This window comes from Tachypleus tridentatus, chromosome 8, assembly GCF_004210375.1.
Source record: "Tachypleus tridentatus isolate NWPU-2018 chromosome 8, ASM421037v1, whole genome shotgun sequence".
Lineage (NCBI taxonomy): Eukaryota > Metazoa > Arthropoda > Merostomata > Xiphosura > Limulidae > Tachypleus > Tachypleus tridentatus.
Window position 1 is genome coordinate 37,642,380 of NC_134832.1, and position 6,561 is coordinate 37,648,940.

The following is a 6,561-nucleotide window of genomic DNA, read 5'->3' on the forward strand; positions in this document are numbered from 1 at the left end:
TAAAAAATACCAGTAATACATGCTTTCTACAATCGTTCAAAACGTTATAAAACTTCCAAAGTGATAATGAAGTAAAAAAAATCAAGCTGTTAAAATAATACTTGGCAAAAAAATATGTTATTTATTCTTTGTTTCTCAAAATACAGGGCAGCAGATTTTTGTTTTCGTGTTTATTACAAAGCTACTAAGACTACCTTTCGTCGTCCCTCATTTTGAGCTACAGCAGTCAGTTAGGAGCAAACTCCACGAACCATGTAAAATTTAGAAATATTGCACAATCGCGAGCTCACACGTCACTTTCAAAATCCAGAACTCTGCCACATCCGCACCCATAACAGAAAATGATGTTACCACAGGTTCTTTTTCCAAGATCTAGCTCCATTATCCGTATTAAAACTATTTTCAATTTGAAGGACACGTTCTGATTTCTAGTTTTATCCTACATAACTTTGATAGATTACTTGAAAAGTACTACAACAAAATCAAAACAAAGCATGCTGAAAACAAAGTAATCATGACCACAATTAAAGTGCGACCCACATTTACTCTGGCCCTTTTCAGAGCAATGCCCATGTCTACAATCCTTACTTTTATTTTTTCCTTTTTTTTCTTAAATTAGTTATATAAAAATATTTATAAACTATGTATATAATATTAAATCTAAAAGTTTAGTGTTTGGTGGCCTGCTTAATTTCTATTTCATAAATAAATATTCATAGCAGAGGTATTTATGACTATGTTCATCATGTACGTGGTATCTGTCGAGATCACACAATAAATCATTTTATGACAATTTTTAGTAAAATAATTTAGTGCATTGTTCAAGAGTCTATCGGATACTGTCTCTAAGTTTGTGTGCTTGCATATGAATATCGACGAAGTGTTGCGTGGTACTTTATATGCTGTAGTGATGATTGAATTTTGTATTTTCTGCGGTTTGTGCAATTGTTTTTGTGATATGTTTAACCAGGCTGAACATGCGTATTCTATAATGAGTCTGATTATGTTTTGTAGCTTTTTATTATATTATCTGGAGAAGTGCCTTGATTTTTACTGGATAGGCTTCTTGCATAATTTGCTCTTTTCCAGATTCTAATCACTATACTGTTAGTATAGTGTATCTACGTTAACTTAGTATCGTAGGTTAAACCTCAAATATTTGCTGAGGTAGCAGTTTGTAAAAGTGATCCGTTTATGTATAAATAACTTCGGTGGATCTTTTTTTAGTTTATTTAATCTGGTGAATAGTATTACTTGGCTTTCGGTATGTTTATTTTTATTTTATATTTCTGACAGTATTCTGGTTCGCTCTCTCTCTCTCTCATAGTTATTTGGGTATTTATGTTTATTTACCGAAGACGGTCAGGTTTCATCGACCTCTTCCTCCATCCTTTGTATTTGTTTCAGCATCTTTCAAGTGTATTTATACATTGTACACGAGAGCCAGAGTAACCCGCACTTACTCAGGCCCCTATCAGGGCAATGTCCATGCACTATCAACACATACACTTGGTGCAAATGAATCATTTCTCTTGATAGTTCCATAATTATTTGCACTTTCATTAGATCGGTAGCAAATGTAAAAGATTCACACAAATCCCTTTCAATGTTTATTAGTTAACCCCTAAACTAATGTGGAGTCTTGTTTATAGGTGGCCTTTTTCTTTTATTTTCAAAATATATATTTACAGGGAAAAGGTGTTTAGTACTATCATCATCATCATGTATACAGTACCTGTCATATTTTCTCAAATTTTTGTCAAAATAATTTATTGTACTATGTAGAAGTCTATCTGCTATTGTTTCTATGTGTGCGTATTTATGCATGAATTCTGATGATGTAGTTCTGGATACTTTATAAGCTGTTGCGAGTAGCGTATTTTCTATTGTTCGTAGTTTTGCTTTTAGCAGTTTTTTACTTACATTTATCCAGACAGGGGTTGCATAGTCAATGACGGGTCTAATGTATGTTTTATATATTTTTATGATGATGTCTGCCGTTACTGCACTATTTTTACCAATTAGACTCCTAGCATAGTTTGTTATTCGCCAAAATTTTATTTTAATATTATTTATTTGAATTACCCATGTTAGCTTAGAGTCAAATGTTAGTCCTAAAAATTTTGCAGATGTAGCAGTTTGAAGGAGTGCTCCATTCATATATATCTCTGGTTGTGCTTTTCGTGTTTAGTTAACCTTGTGAATACTACTAGTTGTGTTTATTTTGATTCTATATTTTTAACATCATCCACTTATTCTATTTAATTGTGGTTGCATATTTGTGGCTGCTATTGCTGGTGTTAGTGCACTTTTCCAGACTGTCACATCGTCAACGAACTGTGAGAAGTATCCATTATTTGGATCTTTTAGAGGCATATTATTCATGTACATGATGAATAGGATAGGGCTAACTATCCTCCTTGAGGGACACCAGTTTATTGAGTGAAACACTTGGAGAAGGACCCCTCAATATTGATTCTACATATTCTGTGTTCCAGAAAGTTTGATAGCCAGCGAATAATTCCCCGCGGTAGCCCCATTTCTTGCATTCAAAACTCTTGGGCTATTTTATTACCAAGATTGGGATTGACCATCAAGTAGTAACGCCCCCACGGCTGTAAGGGCGAGCATGTTTGGTGTGACGGGGATTCGAACTCGAACCCGAACCCTCATATTGCGAATCGAATGTCCTAACTAGCTGGCCATGCCGGATATAGGTATTATGTAAAGGTTTAAACGAAAATTTTCATCAGCATTGGAAAGTTTGTACAAATATTTTGTTTTTCTCGATTTGACAGACATACATTTGAGTAAGCATCAAGTCTCAGGAAAACCTATTTAATGTAACAACAATGTTACCTGGTTTTTGTTGGGTTTTTTTATTATCAGAACTCCTCTGCATTTCCTTAATACAGTCATCACTCTCTTGTGATTCACTATGCTCCTGCGTCTAAGAAGGTGAAAAGTTACATGTTTCAAAACTATGTATTGAAATATAAATATGTGCATATACACCATATAATAAAATATGAGTTGTACACTCAGATACCGAGAAAGGTCTGCAGCTGCGGACATTACTATAAAATAAGGTGGTGTGGCACACATTCCAATTCCATAATGGTTGATGACTATTTATAACCTTCGCACTAAGTTTCTCTTCAACACATTCTCAATCTATGGTACTGTACAATTCCCACACAAACAGTTATTATTAATACACTATTGTGTTACTAAATACTCTTGAATCGCGCAGTAATTTGCGTAAAGTAGGCACATTTCATAGCAATTGTAAACTCTGTCTATAAATAAACACTTAAATTAATACTTAAATAAATATAAAATATTATGTATCAAACTGTACACTAAAGTTCTTGCACTGCAGTTCTACGAAGCACTAGAAAACGCGCAACGCTGGGAGTCAATAAAGAAAATCACCGTAAAAACAAAATGTTAAAATAGAAAATAAATTCTATATAGTAATGTTTCTATTTCAAAGTTGTCGCTCTTGTTTTTTACAGAAATTTTTATTTGGATTATAGTTCTATTCCTTACTTTGTTTGTTTTTTGAATACAACCGTTTTCAAATTATAACAAACTAAATTAGTTTGAAACATTAAATAATAATAAAAAATCACTTCATCTATAACTATTTCTGACTAAGTCACCAAGCGACACCATAACACCAAAATATATAAAACTGCAATAACATGTAATTGACTTAAAATATTTTACACCTTTAATATAAATATTTAAACACCAAATTCACTGAAATAAAAATGTTCATAAATATTTCAGCAATGCTGTCAACAACATATGTGAACCGCTAACAATCAAATTGATTATTTTCAGTTTTCTTTCAAAAACACACAACTCTTTAGAGATCTTTATTTAATGCCTCAATTCAGCTGCTTAATTCACGTTACAAAGAATTAACACTTAAAGTATCATTTTCTTTATAAAAATCAAGTTGCACATTAGACAAAACGTTTTGTTATTATATTTTACATTCATTGCTTACGTGATTCAAGTTAAAGCGTTTCCAAGTATTTAAGTCATTTGTCTGTTTCTTTTTAGGCAGCGAGAGAAATAAAATTAGTTTACTTTGTATTTCCAAGCCTCTGCTTATAGGTTAACTTCTTTAATTTAGACTCATTTGGACAAATAGTTAATCTAATAGAAAATGCAGAATGACAAAGCACAAGTCGACCAAAAAGTGACTGGTATGAGTACTCCCAACTGATGTCAAAGAAAGTTAAATAAATCATCCGTAATACCTGGCTTCCACTAGCACATTTATATGACAGATATTTTATATATAGTTTCGTATAAAATGTGGTTCTCTAAACGTATTCTCACTGCGCTGCAGATACCCACATTATTTTAGCACAGGTTCAAAGTCTTCATCCTCCTATTTAAGGTGCTCAAGATAAAGTTAATTAAAAGAAATTACTTACTGTTTGTGGAATAATGGTGTCCTCATATGAAAGTGAGGAATGTAGCACGTGGCGGCTTTAACTTTACACTTTTTATTATTGTTATTAATATCTTTGAAGTTAACTACTAAACCAAGCCCAGCTTTGTAATTTCAACATTGTAGATATTTTAATATAAATTATCCATGCAAAATGTGTGTGTGTGTGTGTGTGTAATAATTATTAAGTCAATAAAATACCTGGAAATACAAAATGTATGAAAGCATGGCTGTCCTCAGCAGTTCAGTGAAGTTTTGATTATTCACAGAATCAATTGCACCTCGTGTATGTATAAAGCCATTTCTTACGATTAAAACAGCTGAAAAAAAGAATACTATTAATAAAAAGAACATAGAAACTTTTAAGTTACCGCAAGAACAATACACAGTAAATTCCATTCAATAGAGAGCAGCTGTGTCTTCACTACTTAAAATTTTTTATTACATGGAACAAACCAGAGAAATACACGATATCGTATAATATTTGTTTTCCATTTTAAGTTGATGTTCTTAAACCACAAGGTACCATAAGTACTAAACAGTTATGGAAACTTCTTGGGTGTAATAGAACATCATGGTGTCTGCAAGCGTTCCTAACACTTTATTATTAAACTAACTGAATAAGCTGAGTACTAACTTTTGAACAGCAGATTATCTGCTATAACTAATGTCTTACGTTCATTAACATTCTGATTTTTCTTATTTTATTTTTTGCTTTAGTTTAACCAATTCTTATATATGTATCAAATAGATTCTACATACAAATAAAATATAAAATAAATAAAACTCAATGCCTTGTTTGGAACCACCTGTTTTACACTTGTGTTACGAAATTCAACCACCAACTTTGTATTAGACACGTATTACAAAAGAGATGTGCATATTCATGAAACTGAAGGATTTCCGTTTCTGTCTTATGGTCATTGATCAAGTTGTGTAGTTTCATTTACAAAACTCGAGAAACTGTCAACCAGATAATTTTTAAGAGCGGGGTACGCAACAACAGGCACCATCATGCTGTATACATATTTCATTTTTAACCACGTATTCATACTTTTAATCGTAACGGAATCAGAACAATCAATAAAGTAAGCATCCATGCCAAGCAAAGGGTTTATACGTAATTGTTTCGGCAAACTTTCACACATTATAAATATATATTAAAATTTCCAGAGAAACTTTTAAGATCATTGTACAGTTTCATAGATTTCTCAGTTGCGTATGCAGCAGACCCAATGCGTTCATACGTTTATACAAATTGTAACGGTTTAGAAAAAATACGAGCTTATTTTTAAAGCCTGCCATTAACGTGGTCAAATTTTAAACAGAAGTAGTTTGTATGAAACAAGTCCCACACAAAACTTTCTTAGTATAAGGGGTATCACAGGTATCGTAGCATAATATTAATGTTCACTTGTCCCTTTTATCAATCCTAACATAAAGATTCACTCATCCTTTTATTTCGTCATGGAAGACAACCATCAATGTCTTGTAAGAAACGACACTTTTTGATTCGAGTTATCAAATACAGTGCTTATAAGTCTACAATAATGCATGACAATTTAAACTTTCATAACTTATATTACTTTAAGCAATGGATGTACTTCAAGAACCACTGTAACTTTTGACTAAGAAGAAATCTGACCACTATACGACAAAAACCTTAAAAACTTGTAGGCGTTTGTGTATATAAATTTATCTACACTTCCTTGAGACGAAAGACCTACTTAAAAAGCTCATTAGATTTCAGATTCGATGAAATTTATACGAATAACAGTCTTTATTAAAATACAAACTACTCCATGCATCTCTAAGATGAGCGTTTATAGTAGAATGGCCACATTCCTGTATTTGGTCTTCGCACCCACTATCAACTGTTTATCTCCTACTTCTAAGCTTTGCTTGTTCACGAGAAATCGTTAATTTTGGAATGAACCCTTTTGTAAATTTAAAACATGCAAAAGCAGCAATAAATTTAACCTTATTAAACAGATCTCATACAGACAATTTCAAAAAAATTACTGCTGAAATGAGAATTAATCCACTGAGATGTTGGGAAAAGTAGTCTAGAAGAAAAATTATAAATAAAA

At 32.1% G+C, this 6,561-nt stretch overlaps 1 protein-coding gene across 1 annotated transcript in view; it reads right to left on the minus strand.

The window, feature by feature from the left end:
- Nucleotides 1–6,561, minus strand: part of Rpn2 (Regulatory particle non-ATPase 2) — a 243,293-nt gene that overhangs the window by 151,902 nt on the left and 84,830 nt on the right. The window lies entirely within an intron of this gene.